This window comes from Simochromis diagramma, unplaced genomic scaffold (genome assembly GCF_900408965.1).
Source record: "Simochromis diagramma unplaced genomic scaffold, fSimDia1.1 OVJJ01000080.1, whole genome shotgun sequence".
Classification (NCBI taxonomy): domain Eukaryota; kingdom Metazoa; phylum Chordata; class Actinopteri; order Cichliformes; family Cichlidae; genus Simochromis; species Simochromis diagramma.
Genome location: NW_024386940.1, coordinates 2501 through 16869, shown reverse-complemented (window position 1 = coordinate 16869; position 14369 = coordinate 2501). Strand labels below are relative to the sequence as shown.

Below are 14369 nucleotides of genomic sequence, written 5' to 3'. Positions count from 1 at the left end.
GACAGGGACTCGCTTCCTAATTGTCCCAATAAGTGGCTTTCTCCTGAGCCCATTTTAATTTTGGAGAAACTCACTTTGCAACCGTTCCCTGACAACATGTTGTGTAGTTCTTCCTGTTCAAATGTTCAGATGTGCTTTAAATGACAGAGATTTAGCAACAAACTTTCAGTGCACTGTGAAAGTAACACAATAATGACAGTGGACTTCAGGAGACATCCCTCAACTCTGCTCCCCCTCACCATATCAGACAGCCCTGTGTCAACTGTGAAGACCTTCAAGTTCCTGGGTACAACCATCTCCCAGGACCTGAAGTGGGAGACCAACATCAACTCCATCCTCAAAAAGACCCAGCAGAGGATGTACTTCCTGAGACAACTGGGGAAGTACAGTCTTCCACAGGAGCTGCTGATCCAGTTCTACACTGCGGTCATTGAGTCTGTCCTGTGCTCCTCCATCACAGTCTGGTATGGAGCAGCCACTAAACAGGACAGGAGCAGACTGCAGCGGACTGTACGGGCAGCAGAAGGATCATCGGCACCCCCTGCCCTCCATCCAGGATCTGCACCTCTCAAGAACCAGGAAACGGGCAGGGAAAATCATCGCAGACCCCTCACACCCTGCACACAGACTTTTTGATCTGCTGCCCTCTTGGCAGACGGTACAAGAAGCCTGCAGACCAGGACCACCCGACACAGGAACAGTTCTTTCCCTCGCCATCTCCCTTTCTTAACAGTTGACCTGTCACACTGCTCCCACTGCCAGACTGCACTGCACCTTATGTACATTTTGTAGTATTCATTCCACCTCATTCATTTTCTGTATTTTATGTATATAAGTTTAGATTCGTTATTTATAGTTTTTTTACATAGCTTTGTGTATGTATGTGTAATGTGTATATATAGACACTTGTGTGTGTGTGTGTGTGAGATTTACATTGCTGTGCTTGAGAGCCACCATCTACCGGAACCAATTCCCCCTGTATGTGTCTGCACATATACTTGGCCAATAAACACGATTCTGATTCTGATTCTGATTCTGATAAAAAGGAAAAAAGAAAGAAAGGCCTTGTTAAGTCATGACACGTGTTCTTCATCCCAGGAGGGGAAATCATACCAAACCTAACTGGCAGGTTCAACTTTGCAACAAAAGACAAATCATCAGCCAGATTAATCTCAAACATTCATCCCTCAGCCACACCCTCCACCACACAACATAACCCTGTGTCTCATCACATAACGAGTTTCTTCTCATGTAACCAAATGTGTGCCATGTTTAAAAACTTCTTCACACATCAGAAACTCAACAATCAGCTCACTCATTCAGACCCCTCATCAGCATCCTGTTTTCTCCTCTATGATGCCAACCATCTGTCCTCCAAAATAATATTCGTCCACTAGTCTATGTATCACTTTCATCTTACTAGTGACTTGGACAAGATGACAAAACAGAATCTCAATGCTTCATGAGTCAAAATTGTTGGTCGTGTTGAACAGATTCATGTACTGATCGTCTCCAGAATGTTAGAAGAGCTTCAATGAATTCATTAGAAACAACTTACAGCTGCACAGTTGTGTCAAACCCAATTCTTTTTGTCATTGTGGGATTTTGTGTTTCTACATGTGACACACGTCTAAAAACATGCACCAATTTGAACACAAAACAGGGACTATTGGTTACCACAGCCAGATGCTGAGAGCCATTTACTTGTAGTCCTGTGTCTATATATATGTACCATTAGATGTTATTGGAATGAAATGATTGTCAGCTTTGATAGTTTCATGTATGTATGACGGTGAAAAAGCCGTCGGCCTCTGGAAGGAAACAGAAGACATTTCAGAGGCTGCAGCAGATTTCTTTGATTTGGGGCCTTTTTCAGCTTTATTGGTGTTACGGCCCTAGCTGGGCCTCTTGATACAGCCCTTGTGTGGGTGTGGTGCTTTTCTCCGCCTCCTCCTCTATTACTCCTACCCCCTCTCTCTCTCTCACTCTCCTCTCTCCCCAGGACACAGCTGCTTCTGATTAGCCTCGTTTGCCACCTGGGCCCAGTCAGCAATCACCTCTCTGAGGTCATATAAGCTGGGGATGAGCTGTGAACAGGGTGTGTGGTTAGCCTGCTGGACGTGTGTGGTTAGCCTGCTGGACGTGTGTGGTTAGCCTGCTGGACGTGTGGTTGGCCTGCTGGACGTGTGGTTGGCCTGCTGGACGTGTGGTTGGCCTGCTGGACGTGTGGTTGCCTGCGGGACGTGTGGTTGGCCGCTGGAGGCGTGTGGTGTGGCCTGCTGGACGTGTGGTTGGCCTGCTGGACGTGGTGGTTAGCCTGCTGGACGTGTGGTTAGCCTGCTGGACGTGTGTGGTTAGCCTGCTGGACGTGTGTGGTTAGCCTGCTGGACGGTGTGCCTGCTGGACTTGGCCTGCTGGACGTGTGGTTGGCCTGCTGGCTGTGGTTGGCTGTGGACGTGTGTTGGCCTGCTGGACGTGTGTGGTTGTGCAAACAGCATAGCTGCTTTACGTGAGTAGTGTGGGCTTGTGGGCCTTGGCAGCAGAAAGCCAGCTGCTGTTAGTGGACGGGTGAGCTTGTGGGCCCCTGGAAGTGCCTCCTCGTGGTGTGGAGTTTTTGTTTGGTTGTTGTGTTCTTCGTTGTTGCAACCTTTTTTTCTCTTTTTCCGAGTGTTATTGGTAAAACGGCGTTGTCGGCTCTTTATGGTAAGATGATTTATAATAAAGACTTTTTTTTTTTTTTTTTACTAAAAACACTGGTCTGTTTTCCTTTCATTCTGTTCTGGACTCAAAGTTGTCACTGGGCCCCTCAACGTGAGGAACTAAAGCATGTTCAACACAATCCCTTCATTTCAGGGGAAATGTGGAGGAAAAATTAGAAAAAATAAATAACTTAATTAAATTAATTAAATAATAAGATTGCCAGCTGATAACCAGCTTCATGCGACCGCTTATCCTGGTCCCAGTGTTAGGGTCAGTGAATCCAGTTAACAGAAAGATATCCTGGATATACTTGACTGACTTTTTAGACTCAAGATTAATAATCATAATAAAAATTATAGTCTAACATCCAGAAATCTGTACGATGTGTTTCATTATGTCTAACAAGCCTTGTACAGTTAAAGCTAACAGTTACTACATGACTGAAACACCAACATTATCTCTTTTATTAAAACATGCATATTAGGGCTGGCATCGTCACTCATGTCTAGAATCAATTTGATTCAATTTGATTCAATTTGAATCGGGGAAATTTTGCCTCAGACAGTCAGAAATATTATAATTCAGGTCATGCATCAGTGCATTTCTATATTTTTATATCTATAAAAATAAATCTGACACTTGCGAGACTTTATCAAAGGTGTGAGCGTCACAGCAGAGGCCTTTGTGTCAAAGTAGCTGAGGATCAAACAGAAAAACATGAAGGTTTTCCTGGCCTGGGATTTTATACAAATATTCTGCAGTACATCAAAAACAAAAGAAAACCATTAATGAACATATGAACATTACCTGATGCTGCTGACGTGAAGCAGAGCAAAGTTACAGAGGTTTGATTACAGACACAGCTGAGCATTTTGCAATTTTGCATCATTTTAAAAAGTTTAAATTTGTTCAGTATTGAACGGCAGAAATGAGGCTTTGTTTTCAGAAGTAAGTAAAAGAAAAAAATAGCTGCCGACAGGCTGCAAGAACGGTAGACTTGTGCGTAACAAGCAAGCGAATAATGCAGAAAACAGATTTTTAGACGGGAAACTGTTCTTGAAGTACAGAGAGAGAGAGAGAGAGAGAGAGAAAGCTGTGCATGAAGTGTGATTTTATCCTGGTGGCAGCAAAACAATCAGAGGGAATTCATGACGATGTTTATGTGAAGCGTAGTTTGGAGCTTCTTTTGCTGCTGGTTTACTCAATATTGTTTGGAGAGAGATCAAACCTGCAGCTTCAGAATCAGCGCAAAAAGGGCGTAAACACAAAGCGCGGAGCTGCCGAAACATCAGAATCAGCGAGCTGTCGGCTTTCAGCTCGTGTCCGTGCAGTCAGGTGAGAAAGTCACATCTCACTGATTCTGATGCGTCGGCGGCTCCGCGCTTTGTGTTTACGTCTTTGTGCAGAATCCGTGTTCCTGCTCTCATTTACTGTTTTAGCTGTTTGGTGGTTGTTGAAATTTTGGTAGGTTTAACCTGAGATTCTGACGTTTTGGCCAAAATAAATTTATGTTAAAAAATCAATTCCGGATTTTGATGAATCGATATCACGTTATCCAAGCCAGAATCGATTTTAATCGATAAATCGATAATCAAAACCCACCCCTGATGCATATACACGGGTCACACTGCTTATTGAAACCCCCCCAAACATCAGATCTTAATCAGACAGGTTTTTGTTTTTTGTTTTCAAAGTTTAGACTTTGCTTCTATTGGACTTTTTATCAGTAACACGTGCTTACTTTTTGCAGGAACAGTTGAAACTAACATAAATAAATAACTCGAGGTGATAGTCAGCAGGGGGTTGTTAGATTACAATATTATTTTATGCCATGTTATACCCCTAATTAAAGATTGTGAATTATTATGTAGTTTTAGTTTGCATTATTCTCCTGAATTAGAAGAAGCTGATAAGTATTGCATTTGTTAAACTGATTTGCATTACAGTAGACTGCTGATTTATTGTGAATGAATGATATTGTTTATGATGCATTATATTGCTGAGTTATAAGAAATACTGCTCGCAGAAAGTTATTGCCTTATTTGTCTGATTAGAAGAGAACAGAATATACTGGAGTTTTCTGCCCCATCTCAGCAGGAGCAGATAAACAGGGAGCCAAGGTCGTAGCTTAGGCGACGTGTGAGAGAAAAGTGTCACAGGCTGGGTCTCCGACCCAGCACTCTGAGTTTTCTTTGTCTTTTTCTTATTTTTTGATATGTTATTAGTTTTTGTGTTATTTCCTATTTGCTTTTAGTTTAGGCAGTTATTGTTCCTGGGTTTTCTATGTTTTGGGGTTTTGTATTTATTCATCACGTATTAGGTCTGTTAAGTTGTGTTGTCATGTTTAGTTTTAGTATTTCCTGTTTTATTCTGACAATGTCATGTGTTCTTTGTTCATTGTATTTAGCTTTCCTCTCCTGGTCCTGTCATTAGGTTTATGTCTGTCAGCTGTTCCCCCATGTGTCTCCACTTCCCCTGATCACCTCATGTCTGTATTTAAGCCTTTTGTTTTCTTCATGCCATTGTTGGGTCGTCTGTTTATTTTGACCTTAGTCTTAATCAGGTTTCCTCACCCTCAGTCATAGTTATGGTTTTCGTCTGTCAGTTCTACATTAGTCTTAGTCACAGTCCTTGCCTGTTATTTTCCACCACAGTTATAGTTATAGTTGTTGGTCTTAGTACCTCTTAGTGTTTTGTTTCTTAGTGTTTTGACAGTTTGCTTTGGTTTCCTGGTTTTTCCTTGCCGTTATCATTAAAGGATCACTTTTCTGTTCAAACTTACAACTCATCGTCCTCATCTGCTTTTGGGTCCTGTTTCATCACACATTGGCGCACCCCGCCGTGACAGTACGACCCGACCATTATGGACCCAGCGGTTGTTTGTGAGGACTTTTGGGAGTTCAGCACTCAGGTGACCATTCTCCGTGGACAGTGGATTGGCTACTCCGTATGCGGGCAGGAGAGGGGGAAGGAGGCAGTTAGAGTTCAGCTTAATCAGGTTTTGTCTGCATATCCTGCTTACACGGAGGGATTGTCTGAGGATGTGCAGAATTTTGTTCACACCGTTTTGCCACTGCAGCAGCATCAAAACCGCGAACAGGTATCACTGCCGCTGCCTTGCGAGCCCGAGACGGTTCGAGTCGGTTCGCTGAGACTCGCCACAGCGTCACCACCTCTCAGCTCCTCAGTTTCCACACCCTCGTCACAGTCTAGCCACACTCTTGCCACGGTCCAACGCGAGGAAGCGCTGGACGCCATAGATTTGGACCATGACGAGCGTCAGACAATACTCAGCGCTCTATTGGAGGAGGAGCTCCGGTGGAAGCCATGGCTCATTCCGGAGCACGAGCACTCCTTCCGGGGAACTCGACTGGCTCTCGGGGGTCCCCGGAGCTGCCAGGGACTTCCACCCATCGCTCCGCCGTCTCCCACTGTCAAGAGAAAGCGGCGTGCGCGCCACCGACGCTCCGCACTACAAACGGAGGTGAGTGACTCTGTTTTTTGCCCCTCACGTCTCCGCTAAGGAGGATCCTGTGATTAAGACTGTGTTGCCGGTTGAGGGGCCTGGCTGTAAACCAATGAGCCATGCCAAGCCAAGCTCTGAGACTGAAATTACTTCTGCCACAGCGTTTGGGGTTCAAGTGACTGCAAGTGAGGCTGCTAGCAGCAGCCCCACTAGCATGACAGCCAATGTCAACTCACAAGGGAAGACCTCCCCGGACTGTGTTAATTTAACTTATCCGTGTATAGACCCTATTGAGAGCTGTTGTACCATAGAGTTTGTTAATGAAACTTCACTAGTGCACAATGCAAATCACGAACCCCCTGGTGCAGTGTCCAGAGACTGTAACATTGTGACTAGCCCTTGTTTAAATGTATCTGTTAAGAATCAAAGTTATGTGAGTATTTTTCAAGAAAAGCAGCTGAACGACTCAAAGTCTGAGATTCTGTCTGAATCGTGCTGTACTGTGCAAAGCACCATGTTGAATAGAGCTGAGAGAGAAGCCAAAGAGAACTTGGATCTTGTCCATGATGCTGTTAAATCAAAGACTGACTCTGTTTTAGCTCCTATAACTGTGTTGCGAGAAATTAATGTTCTGGATCCCATGGTTAATAAGTGTAACCCATCTTTACGAACAGTTTTTCCGAAGACCAGTAATGATCCTGTTCAGGATTTAAGATCTGTTAGTGATCTGGGAAACTGTTAATTCATGGTCAAGTCAGTGTCTTGTGCGTCTAAATATGCTCACCTAGAGATGATCATGAATCGCACTAAGGGAGCAACGAATAACTCGGGCTGCATTTCTGATTCTTTAAGTGTTAAGCAAACTGTGTTGGCTGACATGACTTCTTCCATGAATGAAACGCAGTCAAAGCCATGTTATGAGTCAGAGAACACTGTGTTTAGCTCTTAGTGTTTTGTTTCTTAGTGTTTTGACAGTTTGCTTTGGTTTCCTGGTTTTTCCTTGCCGTTATCATTAAAGGATCACTTTTCTGTTCAAACTTACAACTCATCGTCCTCATCTGCTTTTGGGTCCTGTTTCATCACACATCGGCGCACCCCGCCGTGACAGAAAAGCATGTGAATGTTTAGGCTTTTATGATAAGGTGGGGGCACCAGAGGCTATAAAAGTTTGATCAATGCTCCACCATTTTGAGATCTGAGGCTGTCTGCATACAGTGTCCATCTCCCACGCGTGTGTTCATTAAAATCATCGTTTGACCTAACCCGGCCGGACCAGTGTTGTTATTGTGGTTTTTTCCTCTTGTCTCCATCCCCAATTTTGAACTCGTAACAGGGTTTACAAGTTGTGTGCCGCGTTGTCGGCGGTATAAGCTCGACCACTTGCAAGGTGAGCTGGCAGACATCACTGAATTCATCAGAGATGATTAGGTTCATTTTGACAAAGTGAGCAGATATTTAACCACCTAGGACCTGGCGTCCACATATGTGGACATAACATTTTGGGTTGTTTAGACCAAATACTAAATTTTGCTCTACAAGGGCCTGATATCCACTTACGAGGATGTTATACTGCCACTGTGCTATCGAAATTTTAGACCAATATCCTCATATGTGGCTCTCATTCTTCTCAGAAACAAAAATTTGGTAAAAAAAAATAAATGAATAAATAAAAATCTGGTAATTCTTTGTTTTTACATTCATCAGGTCCCAATCAGCCCAAATATCAAAGAGAAATTAAAAATGAATGCCACGGAGGAGTTCGGGTCTTAGGAGGTTAAAGATTGTGCCACTACATTCCTGTCTAGAAGATATTAAAGTGTATTTGGTGACACACAAATAAAAACAGAGGCGCCGGCGCAAACTTTTCTATGCACAGACAAGCTGGAACCTTTCACTCTGCAGCCCTGTGCTCCTCTGTACTTGGACGGGGAAGAGATCTGCTCTCCTGACACCGGAAGCATGGGAGGAAGGGGCGACTGGTCCTCATCGGTGACCAGCGACACCCCTGTCACTGTCTACAGTAACAGATGCGATGCGGCCGATGCTCTGCGGAGAGAAGAGATAAAATAAGAACGTCTTCATGTCCCGCAGCCAGATACCGGCACCGAGGAGCTTGCGGGGAGAATGGCCTCTACCTTTTGAGGGGTGTGGAAAGTGGGGCTATGTCTTCAAATACGAGCTAATAAAGTACAATTGGATAAAGGATTTTGAAATGCAGTTTAATAAATTGGAATTCAAAAATGTTTTTTGAAATGCAGTTTTTAAAAGCATTTCAAAAATCACTTTATTAAATTGGAATTCAAAAATGAATTTACAAATGTAGAATTTATTCTACAATTCATTATTTAAGCACAGAATTCTTTATTTTTGATCCACGTGGCTCTTATGGTCCTCCATACAGGAGTAGCAATGTGAATTAAATAATTCATTAAATGTGTCAGTAAAACAATTAAAATTGAAAACAAACCAATAATTGATCAAATATGTAATTAACTAACTTGAATTGTATATAAACAAATATTGAAACATTTTAAATGAAATTAATGGATAATTCATTATTAATGTTTCTTTAATTGATAATGTACATTTTTAAATTAATTACTGAAATAATTAATTCATTGTTGATGTCTTTATTTAATACAACCATAAAATTATTGCTAGTTTATGTAAAATAAATTTAAGACATCAATTTTAAATGGTTAAAAGAGGGACACACAGGGATGATGCTGGACTCTACATTGTGTCTGACAGTGGAGCTGTTCTCAGAGCAGTTCACTCTGCAGCACTGACAGTCATCTGCACTTCTTCTCATTCCTCTGTCAGTCACTGCTGGATGAAGCTCTCCTCTCCACCTCCCAGTAACATGGCCCAGTCACAGCGTCTCTACACACAAGCTGCTGCTGCTTCAACCTCTCTGGATCATCAGGACACAGCTCCTCCTCTCTCAGCACACACACCGTCCTGTTTACCATCATCACCTCCACCTGCAGAGAGAAGAAGGACGAGCAGAGGAGATAAACGAGTGTTTCCAGAGGCTCTTCATCAGCTGTCAGTCAGTGATGCAGCACATCCAGTATAAAGAGCAGCAGGGACTTCAGTGCTGGGACTGTACTAAGACTCATTGTTGCTTCACTTTCTCTAATCTTTGGATTTTTATTGAAGTTGATGAAAATGTTTTTCCCTCCTAGTTTGAGTTTGGACTTTCATTCATTAGAAGAACCTTGATGTGTCCACTCTGAGCTCTGTAGGAACCCCAACAACAAGCCCAACAATCCAGATGGACGGTTCCAGCTGTTAACTGGAGGAATTCCATCCAAACATCTGCTCTCACTAAATTCTTCCTCACCTACAGACTGTGTTCTTCACTGCTTTAAACTTGGAAATGAATGCAGTCATTGGTCTGCGTGCTGCTTTGTTCAGAGAGCTGATTGGCTGTTGAGAGTGTTTGATCAGAGCGTGTCAGCCGTTACTATGGTGACCATAAAGGTCAGAAACAGGAAGTGTTTGTGTCCAATCCTGAAGCCTGTCACCGTTCTCCTCTCACATGGATCTTTGTTTCATACTGATTGTTGTGGGATTATATTATTTTATGCCATGTTATACCCCTAATTAAAGATTGTGAATTATTATGTAGTTTTAGTTTGCATTATTCTCCTGAATTAGAAGAAGGTGATAACCATTACATTTGTTAAACTGATTTGCATTACATTAGACTGCTGATTTATTGTAAATGAATGATATTGTTTTATGATGCATTATACTGCTGAGTTATAAGAAATACTGTTCGCAGAAAGTCATCGCCTTATTTGTCTGATTAGAAGAGAACAGAACATACTGGAGTTGTCTGCCCCATCTCAGCAGGAGCAGATAAACAGGGAGCCAAGGTCGTAGCTTAGGCGACGTGTGAGAGAAAAGAATGTGAATGTTTAGGCTTTTATGATGAGGTGGGGGCCACTAGAGGCTATAAGAGTTTGATCAATGCTCCACCATTTTGAGATCTGATGCTGTCTGCGTACGGTGTCCATCTCCCACGCGTGTGATCATTAAATCATCGTTTGACTCAACCCGGCCGGACCAGTGTTGTTATTTTTGGTTTTCCTCTTGTATCCATCCCTAATATTTGTATCCGTAACACTGTGTTTAGTATAATACTGCTGACAGCACCACCCACTCACTCCATCACTCTACTGACCTCAGAGTCTCCAGTCTGTAGTCTGGACTCTTCTTAAGATCAGACAGCTGCTTCACATCTGGATACTTCAGGTAGTTTCCTCTCAGCTCCAGCTGTCTCAGATGGGAGGGGTTGGACTTCAGTGCTGCTCCCAGATAATCACAGCTGATCTTTGACAAACCACAGCCCCAAAATCTGTATAAAGAATGACAGATGTAAGTTTATTAGACAAATGTGAGCTTGAAATCATTCAGTGTTTCATCATCTGTTCAGAGCTGAAGAAGGTTCAGAATGTAGAAGTTTAGAAAATGGAAACTCCAAACAGCTGAAGCCAACAGGAAGCAGCTTCAAACAGGAAACTGTGCAGAGTTTCAGACTATATGTCCTGATGCAGCCAGTTGGATTTTGGAGATTTGAATCTCTGTTCTGTGACTAAGTCCTTGAATCATTTCTTCCAGTTGGTCCAACAAGACAGACTAAGTGTTGGACATGTGTTGTGGCTCCATTAGCTTCTAAATGTGATGTGATGGCCCCTCTGGGTCTGTCAGTTCACAGGACTGAAGAGAGCTCTAACTGGGCACACAGTTGTTCCAGTCTGGACCAAAGACTCTATACTGGGACTGAGGGACTGCTTTGACTGCACCCACTGGGACTTTTTAAAAGCTCATGTTCTCACTTAGATCATCGATTTCTACTTACATTTCTTTCTGGGAAAAATGGGGATTACTTTGCAAACAGGAAGTATTTTCCCCAATAAGCAGCCCTGGATTAGTAAATCACTCCAACATGTTCTCAGGCAGAAGAAGCTGTCTTGTTATGAGGGAGAGAAGAAAAAGATTGAGGCACAGAAACTTGTTGAAAGAGAGATAAAGCAGCTAAAATCAGGTGTAAAAGTAAAGCAGAGGATGAGCTGAATAAAGGACACTCAAGGCTGGCTTGGAAAGGAATGAAGTCCATGGTGGGGATGCAGAACAAGGAGCAAAGATGAATGTGAAGCTGAATCAGCAGAAGACTTGGACTCATTTGATTCCAGCTTTGATATCATTGATTTCAATGAAGAGCTTTGTGATTGTAGCAAAGGGCTGGTAGCTCTGAGAGTCCCACTGATGAGGTGTTTGTGTGGAAATCTCTTAGTGGGACCAAAGAGAGAAAAAGCCCTGGTCCTGATGCTGTGGGAGGGAAATGATTGAAGTGTGCTGTGAGGAATTGACTGGGAGATTTTCACACATTTCCCAGTCCTCCTTGGAACAACAGGAAGTTCCCAGCATATGGAAACAAAGGTTAAGTGTCCTATGGCACTCAGTGATGATGGTGCTGTGGCCCCACCATCTCCACCTCTTTGTAAAGGAACTAACTGTAATCTGAAGCTTCAAATGGAACTAAGACTTCCTCCACTAGGTGGCAGTGTCTGATGAGAAAGTGTTAGTGGAGCTGGCCTGGAGTCAGAAACAGGAAGATGCAGGATTTGGGCTGAAATGGGGAAAAGTGGTTAGCACTAGTGCCTTAAAGCAAGAAGGTTGTAGGTTGAAGCTTGTTGGCCTTTCTGTGGAGGTTGGATGTTCTCCCACAGTCCAATGAAATGCTGCTCAGGTTCATTGGTGCTTCTAAATTGGCTGTAGGTGTGGATGTGAGAGAGTGCTTCTCTGTCTCTCTCTGTTGGCCCTGTGATGGACTGCTCACCTGTGCAGGTGGACCACGCCTCTTGCCCTATGACAGCTAGGGCACAGGCTGCAGCCCTGTGAGCCTAAGCTGAATAAACAGTTAGCAAAAATGATCCATAGATGGCCTGAAATCCCCCAGTTAGCAGTTTGGTAGATAGCTATGACATGCTAATCCCATCCAGCAGCTGTATTATACCTGTAAGCTGATCCCTGCTGAGCCAAAGCACTTTTTCATATACAAATTACAACCTTTAATAGAAACCTATTGGTCAGCATCTTATTAGCCTGCTGTTAACTTCATTCCAGAGAAAACTGAGAGAAACTAATAGAGTTGATAAAGAATAAAGAGAAATGTGCTGATTTAAAGCCTTTGAAGTGCTTCAGATGATCTCTGTCCACTTCTGTCCACTCATTCATTCATGTAAGCTTTCTAATGCAGCTTTGATCTTCACAGTCTGCTTCATGAAACTCTTTCTAACCCTGAATGTCAGAGTGTTCCTCCTTCTCTTTCCCATCATTCATGCTGGCAGTGGAGGAGATTTGGATGTTGGACTGTGTTTTGGATGATGTGTGTATGTTTGTGTTGGACTGCTGTCTGTAAAGCAAACGCACATTTTGCTTTGGATTTCAGTGTCAGACAGACTTTAAGGTGGAAAAAAGAGTTGGAGAGTTTCACAGTGAATTATCCAGAGGAGGATTTTTCTTCTTCTTTGAAGGTTTGCAATGTGAACATTGTTCTGCTGCAGTCAATGGACTAAACCAGAGAGGAAGAAAACAGACTTTACCATGAAGATCCTCAGTGTGGATCAGTATAATATCAGCCTGATGTCTGCAGTTTAGTGTCAGCACAACTTTCACATCATATTCATCTCAGCACAACTAAAACATGCTGACTGACCTCAGAGTTTCAAGTCCACATCCTGGACTCTCCAGAAAACCACACAGATGCTTCACTCCTGAATCCTGCAGCTTGTTGTTGTAGCTCAGGTCCAGCTGTCTCAGATGGGAGGGGTTGGACTTCAGTGCTGCTGCCAGATAATCACAGCTGATCTCTGACAAACCACAGTCCCTCAATCTGTATAAAGAATGAAAGATGTAAGTTTATTAGACAAAGTGTGAGCTTGAAATCATTCAGTGTTTCATCATCTGTTCAGAGCTGAAGAAGGTTCAGAATGTAGAAGTTTAGAAAATGGAAACTCCAAACAGCTGAAGCCAACAGGAAGCAGCTTCAAACAAACACAACAAGAGAAAAAACTCTGAATGTTTCACATTAAAGTCGTACATTTATCATAAAAACAGGACAAAGACTTGAAAAAGTCGTGTTTTTCCTTCCAGGAACCACAAGGTTTCACTTTTAAAGGTGAAGTGTGAAAGAAATGGACATATTTGAAGTCCAACACCTTTTCCCAGTCACATTATTAAAGCAGACAAACTACAAGCTCATTTTCATTCCAACAAGTCATCTTCTGACCTGGACTAACAACACTGGTCTCTATGTGCAGCTGGCTGTGAGACCAGTGCTCAGGGAGCGTCTACAAAGTGCAACACTGAAAGAACATCACACACTCATTTGCTTCCAGCACTTTCACACAAACATCTACTGTCATTATTGTCACCAAACTCTGTGGATCCTTTACTTCAAATTCAAATGGGATTCAAATGGTCAGACAAAAGAGGGTTATGAGGAAATATGATGAAATGTTGTGTATTAGCAGCAAGTTATTGAATCATTTTCCTCAGAAACCAAACAAAATGATTGACAAACATGTTTTTACAAACTCAGTGTTGGACTTGGATCAGCAGGATAAGCTGATGTTTAAAGGCATTTGAGTGTCGCTGTATGAGAGTCCAGTTATTACTCAATATTTATGGATGATGTTTTTTCAGTGTTGCACTTTGTAGACGCTCCCTGAGCCTCACAGCCAGCTGCACATGGACCAGCTGACATTACCCAGCATTAGAGGCGGCTGTAAAAAAAATGGATTTTCCTATTTAAATGGTTTTAATTTGAATAAAGCGATGTTGATTCATTCAATCCTGAATCGATTTTTAATATAAATGTATTTTGCCAGAATCTCAGGTTAAAGCTCCCAAAAGTATTTCAACAACAAGAAAACAGATAAAACAGTAAATGAGAGCAGCTAAACACACAAAGATCGAAACACAGAGCGTGGATCGTTCACTCGACGGCACGTACACGGACACGCCGTCGGGGCTGAAAGTGGACAGCTCACAGATCCTGAAGCTGCAGGTTTCATCTGTCTCCAATCAAAACTGACTGAACCAGCAGCAGAAGAAGATCCAAACTAGGGCTGCTCAATTAATCGAATTTTAATCTCGAATACGCTCTGGGCTTTCAACGATCATTAAA

At 42.7% G+C, this 14369-nt stretch overlaps 1 long non-coding RNA gene across 1 annotated transcript; it reads right to left on the bottom strand.

Annotated features, from left to right (window-relative positions):
• Positions 1-8931: 8931 nt before the first annotated feature.
• On the bottom strand, positions 8932-12925 carry LOC120736961. Its single transcript, XR_005696651.1, has 3 exons — positions 12897-12925; positions 10359-10532; positions 8932-9150 (listed from the first exon to the last, which is right to left on the bottom strand). It is a non-coding gene; the product is annotated as an uncharacterized LOC120736961 (long non-coding RNA).
• Positions 12926-14369: the final 1444 nt, after the last annotated feature.